Source organism: Lygodium microphyllum, chromosome 3 (assembly GCF_053477565.2).
Source record: "Lygodium microphyllum isolate KBCC chromosome 3, Lygodium_microphyllum_v1.1.10, whole genome shotgun sequence".
NCBI lineage: Eukaryota > Viridiplantae > Streptophyta > Polypodiopsida > Schizaeales > Lygodiaceae > Lygodium > Lygodium microphyllum.
Genome location: NC_141137.1, coordinates 21,524,546 through 21,537,741, shown reverse-complemented (window position 1 = coordinate 21,537,741; position 13,196 = coordinate 21,524,546).

Genomic DNA, 13,196 nt, shown 5'->3' with positions numbered 1-13,196 from the left:
TAAAAAAAATTTCTCATCTTTCCTCAGTGCCCCCACGGCCCCACCCCTCGCATTTCCAACACGAGAATGTCAGAATTAATACCCTCATCTCCTCTTCTTCCCCCTCGTACTCTGCATCCCCTTCTTCCGGTACAGCGCCTTTTTCCTCCTTCAGACCCACTCAACCCATGTCTTTCATTCCTGTTGGCTCCGCATCTCACCAATGCCTGTAGTGGAGAAGCAGCACATGGTGGAGGAGTCGAACATGCCCAAGCTACCATTCTTGCAGGCGGTGGTGAAGGAGACAATGCGATTGCACCTCAGGGGGCCTCTCATGTTTTCGCACCTATCCACCCAAGCCTGTGATATCACAAGCTTTCACATATATGCCAAGACTCGTCTCCTCATCAATAGTTTGATCCCTACCATACCTTCCCCTTCCACGCTCCTACTCATTCTCCTCCTCATCCTCCTGACTTTAGCTTTCTAGTAGCAAATGACAACGATTTCTCCCCTCGTCCTTTGCATATTAAGGTGGCACATGTAAAAGAATGCATTCTTTTGACCCCCTAGCCGACTCTTCTTTGAAGAAGGCACCATACACATGACATCATCACTCGACAATGGCCTGCTCTCCCCTTGCTTGCATGCAGTCTTCAAAAACAACTTCACCACATCCTTCTCCCTCAGCAACTCTAGCTCCTAATGCGGGTAGCCCCGCACGTCTACTCCAACTGTCTCACCACCTCCTGAGAGTGGGAAGTGATCATAATGCAACTCCCACTGGAAAGCACATTGGAAAGCTTCTTTGGCAACAACTTCTCTAGATGCTTACGCTCCCAGACATTGTCTAGGAAGATATAGAGTGGCTTCTTGTCTGATTGCTCTTTTACAAAGAGGTCTTTCAATCCAAATTGCTATTCAAAATGGTCAATTATTGAAAATGAAGTTATAATTTATGTTTCAAAAAAATTTTAAAGGAGTGATATCGACTCTAATGTGTTTTGCAATACATTTTCCTTCCATTTCAGTTGAGCTCTCAAAGTACCTCCAAATATGGATTTACCTTTTAAAATACACTACCCAACTTTAGGGCCTTTTAATGCATCGGCTCTAACATGGATGATCAAATTAGATCTAGTAAGATAATACCATGTTCAAGCATATGCACACATTTACTGGGATCGGGTGAGCGATTTCATTTCTGGGGAGAGTAGTTCAAAAGGCACACCCACAAAATACAAGAGACAAATTTCTCAGAGGCAGGAACAAGGAACCTTAGCACAACCCACTGAATTCTCATGGATTGAGCAAATATGGTATGTATACAAATGTCATGTTCTTGTTGACTTCTAGAGGCTTGATTATTTATATGTACAAATTGATTCTCATAGATATCGTTTGCTTCATATGCCTAGTTTTTTGTGTGCTTTTGGACCAAAAGACTTGCGTAGTAAACCGCAAGTGACCGCTCATGAAAAGCGACCAAATGTTAAAGGTGGAAAACATTTAGTGGGTTGTAGATGTCATTTCTATGTGTGTGAACTCTATTTATGGGCAAATATAGCTCGAATAAATTATGTGGAGCATAATCATGTGGATTGGGAAGGCCATATTTGCCATGGGATACATTGTGAAGGTTTGTCAGATTCAAGGTTGCTTGTTGCACCTTGGTTATCTGAAGAGAAAAAAACGTGGGTCAAAAACTTGCTTCATAGTGGGTTTACCCCACCACAAGTATTCCAACAACATATTGCATTGGTGGAGAGACATGCAATGCAAGACTTGAATATAAGGTTAGGAAGGGACAAATTTATGACAATGCGGGATATTTTGAATATAGCATCAAAGATGGAATCAATCCTTACCTTCAAGTCCAATAAGGATGATGCATGCAGTGTGCATAATTGGGTGCTAGAGAACAATTGTAGAACTTTCACATCTTCCAACAGTATAATGCTTCTATTGGTCAACCTTTCATATTGGGTATCCAAACAGAGTGGTAGCTGCATATGCTTAATAAGTATGGAAATGATGGTATACTTGCTATGGATGCTACATTCGGTACCAATAAATACAAGGTAAGAAGTTTATATCTTTTTCACTTGTATATTTGCAAATACAATGTATTTTTAGAGTGTTTTTTTTAAATGCATCTTTGTTTTCATCCTTCTATTTTATGTTTGATTTGGTGCATGCTTGAATGCAGTTCTCTCTATATTCTATACTTGTATTTGATGCACATAGAAATGGGGTGGCAATAGCATGGATCATTGCCTCCTCAATGGACACTACTTACTTGATCACTTGGCTAAAAGCATTTCGAAATCGCATAGTGGATTTTAATTCTTCTTGGGAGGCAAGTGTGTGGATGGTAGACGATGCACAAGTGGAAATTAATGTCATAATGTATACATTCTTCTCACAATATTAACTAAAAATTGCATGGAAATATTCTTAATGCTTCTTTTCAATGTACAATTGAATCCCACTCAATGAATCATTGGTTAAATTGTAGGACTATTTTTGGATCTCATATATATCTTTGTATATGGCATGTTAGAAGTAGTAGGTTAAATAATTTGATAAAGAATGTTCCAGATCATCAAGTACAGGCCAGTATGTTTCGAGACCTTGGTCACATTATGAACATGAAGTGTAGAGGATTGAGTAGCGAGGCCAAAAGAAAGGAGGATGCTACATCTCTTATTGATCAATTCTTCGAAACTTATGCTAGCGAGAAAAACTTCCTCATATACTTCAAGGAAAATTGGGTTCCCAAACTAGGTAAGGCTTTCTAATTAATAAATTCATCTATTTTTGAATTCACATGAATGTTGATTCACTCGTTATTTTATATTATAGGAATGTGGGTTAGAGCCACACGAATACTTCCACATGCCAACCAAGATACAAATGGATCGATTGAATCTTACCTTGGATTTCTCAAGTCTTGATTCTTGATTGGAAGGCACACAATTCATGACCGTAGAGCAAATTGGCCAATCCACAAGCTCCTCACATTTTGCCATCCATATTATTGGCATCTAGAGGCCATGAAAGAGGCATGCTTTAGACAAATCTTCAATGTCCAAAAGATTGTATTGTCATCTCTTATGCGTGCAAGAGGCATTCCAGATCAATTTGCTTGCCTCCTTGAAACAAATCAAGTCTAGCTTGCAAGGACAAAGACCCTATCCCTTAGCTCCCTTGCAAAGGAGCAATGATGGTTTCACTAATTCTATCCAATGTGCCAAGCCATTCATTGAGAGACAGCTCTCCAAAAGACCACGACAACCACAACCTAAAGATGTCACACCATTTCCAATTCCTCCAAAGCATAAGAGGGTATCTATGCAAGCACGCCTTGATTCAAACGCAACTTCTGAGGAAAATGTTATGCCTGATACAAATTGAAAAGAGCCTCACTAACACTACCCATTTTGTGATTGATTTTGGATTGTTGTTCTCTATATTTTTTTCATTGTGATAGCAAGTTATATGAAGTACTTGGAACAATAGTTGTGAGATGGAGGGTTTGATACAACACTGCAAACTATCTTCTTGGAAATGATACAACATTTTGTGATTGATGGTGCATTCTTCTTTTTAATAGTCCTTTCATTGTAAAAGTAACTAAGCTGACTTTCAAATAACATTCTACATCCACATCAAAGGTGAATTTATTGAATAAGTTCTTAAAGACTAACTTGTATGTTTTTTTCTCTCAAACATAACATTTCCAAATGGACATCATGCGTCATCAAAAGGATAATCAGTGAAAGGCATAATGCCATAAAATAGTTGCTAACACCATTTCCATTTATTCAAAAAACTTTCAATTCTCAATTTGAAATATGAAAAAATGAGTACATGGTGAGAACCCCTTGAAGGTTACATTGTAACCTCAACATGTGGCAAATAATGTGAAATAACTAGATGAGTAGGTTGTTTCACCAATCAATTTTGACTTTGAATTCTCAGGCACTAGAACTTGTTCGTTTATTTGATCTCCAAATTCCCAAAATTTTAAGGTGGCATGCCATCCAGAGGCAAAATAATGAATAGATTACTCACATGATGTGTGTGTGTGTGTGTGTGAGAGAGAGAGAGCAGATTATTAATCCTAAAGGAATCTCAGAATCGGTGGGTGGTGGTGCGGTACCTATGAGCCGAAGCAGCAAGTGGTGGGGCTGAGTGCCGAGGTGAAAACAATAGAAGCATTTCACCTCGAAAGTCCACATCAAGTGGGTCAACAGGCCCCCCCCCTTCCACGTAAATCAAAGAGGGGGCCCATGCTGATATCTATCCTCAGCCATCAACAACATAGGTATCCTACTCTTCTTCTTCACCTCCTTCTCCTCCTCACCCTCTTTTGCTAAGTTCCTTACCTTTCCCTCCTTCCTGACAATTGATCTCTACTTTCCACATAGCATTGTGGTTCTAGAGTAGGGATATACCTCTTCTTCTACCAAGTTTGCACCTTATCTCTCCTTCCTATACCTAGATCTCTACTTTCCATGTGGCAAAGTCAAGTTAAACTAGGCTCCTTCATGATATAGATAGAAGAGCAATGTTGCCCATAGCTAACTAAGGGTATTTCAAATTATGCAATCAACACAGCAAAAGCATCTTGCCCATAGTCTGATGCCCCAAGCCTCCATTTTGCAGAGTTATTTGCATCCACGCTCCATTTTGCAAAGTAACCTCCATTTTGCTTCCACATCCTAGGATAGAAATGTCCTACTTATCTTGAAGTGGGTACCCACACCACAAGTAGATTATTTCTTGCCTTAATGCTAATGCATCCAACCATTGTGACTAGTCAAGTCTCATCTCCCCAACTACACATTCCAATCCAAATTAGCAGCTACAACATCCTTCCGAAAATTGGGCAATGTATATCATGCTTTCTGTACCTAGAAAGCTCACTCCATGAAACTTTTTATGGATAATGTATGTCCAACTTTCTACTACTATTGTTATAGTTTTAGTAGGCCTTATGAGCCATGATAGCATGAGGTACATTTGTGTCTATTTTCCTTCTCCTTGCTTATTTTGTAAAGAACACATATTTGAGATAAATGTCTCCTTTGTTGTTCAATTAGCTACTAATATAAATAATACATATATTCAATTGAAAATATTCATTGTTGGGACTCTTGCACAATGTGATGGGTTTCTTATCATATTAATTTCTCCAAAGTGTAATGTGATGGGCTCTCAAAGTACACAAAGTCATTGTCAAGTTATGTGATGACTAACTTGTAGAATAAACAAGTATAATGTATAGTGTAGCAAAATGACATCATAAATCAATTAAAATCTCCAAGTATACACAAAAAATTATCTATTTTTTGTGGAATATCAAACATCAACCCAACATGGAGTAGCATTCAATCAAATGAAACCCAAAGAGACAACCTTCCATGGGCAAAAAGGGAGAATGAGAAACATTTGTGACAATTCTGATATTAGGTGTGTTTAAATCCCGTATCAACAATTCCATGATATACATATTTTAGGTAACTCATTGAACTTCTAATGTGAAAAAAAGATGCGGAGCCAACAGGAATGAAGGACATGGGTTGAGGGGGTTTGAAGGAGGAAAAAGGCGTTATACCGGAAGAAGAAGGGGATGCGGAGTACAAGGGGGAAGAAGAGGAAGCTGAGGGTATTAACTACCAGCATTCTGGTGCTGGAAATGCGAGGGGTGGGGCCATGGGGACACCAAGGGAAGATAAAAACTGTTTTTTATCTTTCCTGAGCGGGCGCTAATCAGGAGCCCCCCCCCCCTTCCATGTTGATCAAAGAGGGGGGGACATACTGATATTTATCCTCAGCCCTCCGTAGATGCATCTGGAAAACCTTGTTCTTGCATAGGCCCGTGCCTGCCCTGTTTTTTTGATATGAGTGTTTGCTTCTATTTACACGTCAGATTCCTGTCAATCTCCTTTATGACTTTTGTAGCTATTGTTCATGTGCGGTTGCCGTGGCTACACATGCATGTGGTTTTCTCACAATTGTTACGCGCAAGGACAGCGGTGTTCACTAGTGTGTGTTGGAAAGCATGTGTTCATGCACCATCAACCCGGGTAGTCACTGTTAACTCCCATAATTCACTTGCCCATTCTTCGCAAATTATTAAACATGTATACTACGAAAAAAGTCTAGAAAAAATTGCCAAATTTTTAAAAAATAGAAGAAATAATAATTACCATTAAAAACCCAAGATATACATAATTCAAAAAATATATTTTAAAACCCCAAAAACAAAAAATCAAAAAATAGACAAATACAAAACAAAACAATTTGAAAAAACATTAAAAATAAAAAAGAAAAAGAAAATTAGAAAACTATTTTTAAGAACTAAGATATATATAATTTTAAAAATAAATGTTAAAATCCAAAAAAAAACACAAAATTATTTTTTAGTTGTTAAAGAAAACATAAAACAAAAAATCACCAAAATATATATACATGTCTTTTCAAAATTCTATTTAAAAAGACATTAAAAATAAAAAACAAAAAAGCATAACAAACCACAAATTTTTCCTTACGTTATAATTCCACAGGTTTTTTTGATTGCTCTTCTAATATTGTTGATGATATGATTGTCCATGAATCTTTTCCACCATGCCTTTTAGATTTTGGTACATTCACACACCTTATAAGTTTTTTTTCTTACTATTTTTTCTTGCACATTTAAAAATACATTTAATTCTTAAAATGAACCTTGTTCATCACCTTTTTATTGGGAGCTCACGCTCGACCACCAAGACCCACGGACCGCTTATTGGTTCAAGCATTTCAAGCCGAGCACTAATGGCTATCTCTCACATAGCCGGCATGCTATCTCTCTCTATGACGGACCGCTTATTGGTTCAAGCGTTTCAAGCCGAGCACTAATGGCTATCTCTCACATAGCCGCCAAGACCCACAGACACCGCTTATTAGTTCAAGCGTTTCAAGCCGAGCACTAATGGCTATCTCTCACATAGCCGCCAAGACCCACGGACCGCTTATTGGTTCAAGCGTTTCAAGCCGAGCACTAATGGCTATCTCTCACATAGCCGGCATGCTATCTCTCTCTATGAGTGTAGTGAGCTTACCTCAATGCCTGATTGAGTACCCTCCTCCTTTGTGCACACCGGTAGCTCCATGATTCTTGATGCAAACTCAAGCAACCTCAAGCCTCCACCTTCAAGCTCCATCCTCCCTAGCCATGCACGAGACAAGAGAAGAGAAAAAGAGAGAAGATAATGGAGAGCTTGTTCTCCTTGATCCCTCACTCTCTCATACTCACTCACTCCCTCACACTCCCTCTCTCAAGCACACACAAGCAAGCAAGAAGGAGAGAAGAAGAGGAAGAGATGAGTTCACTTTGCCACACACCAAAGAATGAGCTTCTCATTCACTTTTTGAGTTTATATACAAAATCCTTATCCTTGTAATACTTCCACGTAATTAAAAATTAGTTGGTTAGTTTAAAAGTTACTTAGTCAATTAATAAATTAGTAAGATTACTAACTAAGACTAACTAAAGTAAAAACTAACTAACATTAATAACTAACCATTTCAATTTAATTAGATATATAATTTTTAAAAAAACCCGAGAGTCGTAATCCAACATTTTTCTCAGATTGTGTAACAAGACGCCGCCGCCATGATGACAACACCCCCCTTTTTTTGTATCTTCCGTCGCCATCGATGTAATGTCCACTTGTTTTCTTTTAATAAAATAAAACAACAAAAAAATCTGTCACCTCTCCCTATCAATGCCATCTAGGTGGCAGAGGGAGAGGGAGTTCAACTGCACATGTCAACGAGGGGAGGAGAAGTCGAAATACAAGATGAGGGAGGGAGCTGAACTAAACTAACGACTGCATGGTGAAAAGGCCATTCTCGGACCATCTGAACGGAGAAAGAGGAAGGGGGCCTCGTATTACACTCCCTCCCCGTAATATCCTCCTCCCCCTCCCTATAAAAATCCCCCCCTGATAAGGGGGATAATCCTCTTCTTTCGCCTCCCTTAACCAACACCCCCCCTCCATTATAACTCGTTTTCCTCTCCTTTTCCCTCAGAAGACCATTATTCCTCTTCCCCCCCCCCCCCCCCCCCCCCCTCTTTTTTCACCAAAATTTTGTGAAGGAGAAGGAGAGGGGGAGGTAGTGAAGGAGAGAATCAGAGATAGAGGAGAGGGAAGGGGAATCTTGGGTAAAGAAGGGCGAGAGAGGGAGAGGTGGTTCAAGAGTAACTCCCTATTGGGCAAAGGCCGAGTACTGCTTCTCCTCACCGCAAGTCCCGTAGCCACTCCAATGACTGCCTCCAGAGACCACAAGAGACAAGGCAAGCGCAGGGAACTCTGGCACCAAGGAGTACTTCGAAGGAAGTGAAGGTCGCTTCCAACTCCAAAATGGCCCCAAAGCGTAAGCTCTCCCAGGTAACTGGAAAAGCGACGACTACAAGAGAAGGGTCGGGAAAAGATGCCACTATCAACACGAACAGTCTATCAAGTGGAAAGCTAACTCGAATCTCCAAAACTAGGTACCGCTACCATGTTTAGAAAATTGAAATCGAACATTTAAGCATAGGCATTATTAGAAAAAAAGTCATGTCTCGCATCGGGTAATTTGCATATTTTGAAAGTTAGCCGAAAAGGGTTTAATAATCATGAGATGTCGGAAATAGATTGAGTATCTATGGGAATAGCGGAAACAAGTCAAGTAATATGATCTAACTTCCGCAGATGCATCATAGATTGTCAGGGTACATAAATATTCCATCTAGGTCAATTGTACTCCATAGACCATCATAGAGAATTAACTTGCATTTTCAATGAATGTATGTACACTTGCATTTGAGCAATTAAGTCATGCCTTTTGAGTTGCATAAATGTACTAGAAGGGATTTCTATGAATAAGGACCTTGCATCGCATCGGCAACTTAGGGAAGACTTGCATTGGGACTTGCATGGCATCATGAATAGCCTCAATTGCACCACATAATGGAATATGCATCTAAAAGGTAGATAAAGGTGCGCATGTGAAGTGTTGAGCTTATTTGAAAGAAATAGTTTGGTAAACGAAGTCCTAGCAGATGAGCGAAGCCAAGATTTAGCTTGACCCATCTAGGACCGTAGTCGCAAATAAATCGAATTGTCCTTACGACCATATTTTGACTTGGATTCAACATGCTCTTTGGTCTCTAACCCAATAGCTAGCCACGATGAATCCAAAACACGCTTAGTTATATCATTTTTCAAAATACGAAACATCTCGAAGCTAATACAAGGAAGCTCGAATGTAGTACCCACAAGGAGAATGACTATTCACCAAACTACATTTGATACTCATAACTGTTTTGGAATGGTAAATAGACTTGGTTTACGCTTGACTTGCAAGAGGAGTAAATACAAGTTTCTATTATCTTGAAGGGAGGAGACCCTAGGGAGAACTTAGAATTAGATAGAGTTCTAAGATGGAAAAGATGATTACCAATTGACCCAACAAAACCCTAGACCAAGATCTCAAGATAGGGGGACCAAAGGATAGTAACCCAGGGGAGCCATCATTTAAAACTATAGTGTAATTACTCTACCCTAATACCTAATAGTGAGGTCAAGAAGAGGGTATTCTCTATCCCCCAAAAAATAATGGAAAATGATGCCGAGGTAGGAATGATCAAGAAAGGCAACGTTAGCATCAAAGATAAGGACTCCGCCTTAGCAGATGTCCTGAGAGAGCACTCGCCTTCATTGTTTGTTTATGCTTATAAATCTAGGTTCAATGTCTACCCCCAACTGGCTACCAACCCTAGCCAAGGGGTTTCCAAAAAACCATGACGGGAACGTGGACCGAACCCACCATGAGAGGTCTCTTCTTGGGTCAGTTTGAATGTAGGAGGACACTTAGATGCTAGGAGGGGCTCTGGTTATAAATTCCCTGCCTCCGGGTCCTACTCAAACAATCTACGTGACACTCGAGATAGATGCTCGAGGCCCCGTTACTGGTGCAAGGGCAGAAACTTGGAGGAAATAAGATGCATCCCCACGGATTGCGAAATCCGACCTTTTTGGACGAGACTTGTATTTCAGTTAAGATGATAATATAAATTTTACTTCCAAAAGAACTTTCCTGCATTGTTTTTGTGTTAGTGCCATAAGTTATGCAAACGAACCCTATTTCTTAAAAGGCTTAATTAAGGAATCTGTTTTTAAATGTCCCACATAAATGTGATAGAACCTAATTAGGTAACTAAAGAATGCCCATTGAGGGAAGTGGGTGGGCAAAACCCCTAACAGGTCCGTCCTACGGAAGGGTGGTCCCAAAGAGCTAGGAGGCTTCTCACAAGGTTCTATAGACAAACGACCTTTAGGTAATATTAGATTAAAACCCGATTCATGCCGTTTTAGGGGACCGCAATGGGACTAAGCCTTATAGGCAAAGAGGTTGAGCGGTGCATCCCTCTCATTTCCCATTCTCTTTGAACCAAGTGCAGTATGGATCTGCTTTGACTTGGGTATCCCTGCGTAAAATAGGATGTGGTTAATCTTGTAAATGAATCATGCCCTTAGGAGCTTGTCAATTTCTTTGTGGACCGCATGAGCATGCTTGGGATTCATAGGGTATGGTCACTGCTTGACCGGCGTTGCGTCGAGGATCATGGGGATATTATGAGTTACAACACTCAAATCTACCCCTTTCAGCTCATCGCAAAGACATCCATGTACTCTTGCAAGAGAGCCATGAGACTTGCTTCCACTTCCTCAGTCAAGTCATTAGCAATAAAGATAGGTTAGGGTGTCTCTCCTTCCTTAGCTAGATTAACCTCCTTGACTTTGACTTGTCCTTCTATTGGTTCATTTTCTTTCCCTTGTCGTTTGGCTCCTAGTAATATCACTACCCTATTGCCTTTCTTAAACTTAGTAAATCGCTTTGGTAGGCCTTGTGGTTTCCTTTGCTCCTCGGCCTACGTATTCCTAGGCTCCTTGTGACATTCTTCCTTAAACCTTTGGCACCTCAGGTGGAATGGTAGGTCCCCTTTGGTGCATCTAGTCTTAGATGGTTGCAACACCTTAGGATTACTATCTAAACTTACCTCTCACTCAAAATCAAACTCTCCATCTTTGCTAGAAGAGGGAGTCTCATTTAGTGGTCATAGCTCGGACGGATGGCTGTGTCTTAAGCACAGGCGAAGTGTTCGGCTGGGCAATGCCTACTTGTTTGTAGTCAACTTCCCTCATGTGCTCTAACTAGGCTCAATTGCAATCCATGTGCATGCCTCCTCTCTCAATTCTAAAGGCATTCTTTCTACACGGTTTGGAGTTAGCTTGAATTTGCTCTATCACCTTTCCTTCAGTGTCATATTCTATCATATCCAACTCTCCTTTGCTTCCATCACTGAAGGAATCGCAATCCTCATATTCTTTGCTAGAGCCATCCTCCTCTGTGCCTGTCATCATCTCCTAGGTCTTGATAGGATCTTTCCTTCTTGCGAGTGGCTAAGGCCCAATTCTACATTAAGTTTAAGTTGTGCACTTTGGTCCATCACCACTTAGGTTCGTCCAAGAGATCTTGGAGGGGTTTAAGGTTAGTGGCTAGATTTCCCACTAGCTTGCTTGTCAAACATTCTAGGATCTCCAGGAGTTCTTGCTTGTTAATTGGGGCATGGAGTTCAACGGGGTTGAATCGTCCATTCAAGCTTTTGGCCATCATGCAGATTGGCACATGAGGGTGCATCTTTAGGCTTATCAGTTGTCTTAGTAGCTTGCTCGTATTGCTCACTGTCTGAGAACGGCAGGTCTATCATGGTGAGCATGTGCATCCAATCTCACTCATCCTCGGGACAGGGAATATATTTGGTCAATGGCCCGCAAGATTTCCTAATCTGTGCATCACCCTTCAGTATGGTGGAGATGGCATCCAGATCGATTGGTGTGGTGTTCCATGTATCCATCTCTACTCTTACTACCTCTATTTGATTCCCTAGGAAGATTAGACCTTTGCCCCAATCTTCTATGACCCGTGCATTGCGCATCTAGGGCCGGCCTAACAAGATGTCATAGTCCACTCCCTTCATGACTACAAAGTCAACAGAGAATTGGATTCTCGCAATCCGCATGGGCTAGTTCTTTAACACTCCAAACTGCCACACTTTCATTCCATTGGCTAGGGTGACATTGAACCTAGCATTCTCAACAAGTGGGTTACCCTAGTCCTGGAGTACTACGTGGCTCAACAAACTAACTCCTACTCTCATATCCACAATTCCCTTTCTCGTGGTGTCTCTTAGTGCTAGGACCAGTAAGACTACATGCATTTCGGTGACTTCCCAAAAAGCATTCATGTGTAAGGACTTTGGAATTAAGTGCAACATCAGGCTTAGGTATCTAACCTACCGCATCATGGTCGTGTAGATTAGCTACCCCTTGTTCCATTGGTCCATCAACCCACTGCTTCAGTTCTTGCCATAGCATCAGATGTTGCCTAAGCAAATCTCCTAAGTTTAGAGTCACCAAGGTAGTTACTAGCATGGCGACGAGGACATCTTTCCTAACTTTGTGTTTCTTGGCCAATAGTCCTGACTGGTTTGCTAGCCCAAAGCGTGTAGGCTCTGTTTAAGCGGCACTACTTGTGGTACATCTATGTTCCTCAACTTTGGTCATGGAGGTGAGACTGGTGTGCTTACGCTTGAGAGATCATCTAGCTCATCTTCCAATAGGCTCAACATCCTTTAGGTGCTCCTGGGCTTCTTTTACATAGTCCTTGACCTTTTTTATGGCTTCAAGCTAGCACTTCGGGTTGGGGTACTCCTCGACCTTTGCACTCCCCTTCTCAGTCGTCTTTGGATCCAATGTTTCTGCCTCTACGTTTGTCACTTTTTTTGTTAGGTAGCGATGTAGCACTCTCCTTTTTTAGCGTGACCTTTGCATTAGCTTTCTTTCTCCTTCAGCTATGACTTTTCTTTCCAATTGAGGTTGCATCTAAGTTGATGGGTCCACGCAGTGATGTGTCGGCCTACTTGGGGTCATGGCATGTAATGGGATGGGTGTGTCCTCTATGTTAAATGTTTCAACTCCAAACAGCCCCAATGGTACCAATGGCTCATTTGTTGCGCTAGGGGGTGGCTTTTGTCTAGGGGATTCGGCAAACAGGTGAGTGATTCCACACTCTAGGCATCTAAGATTTTTTCGGTTAGTCCACTCCCATTTGGG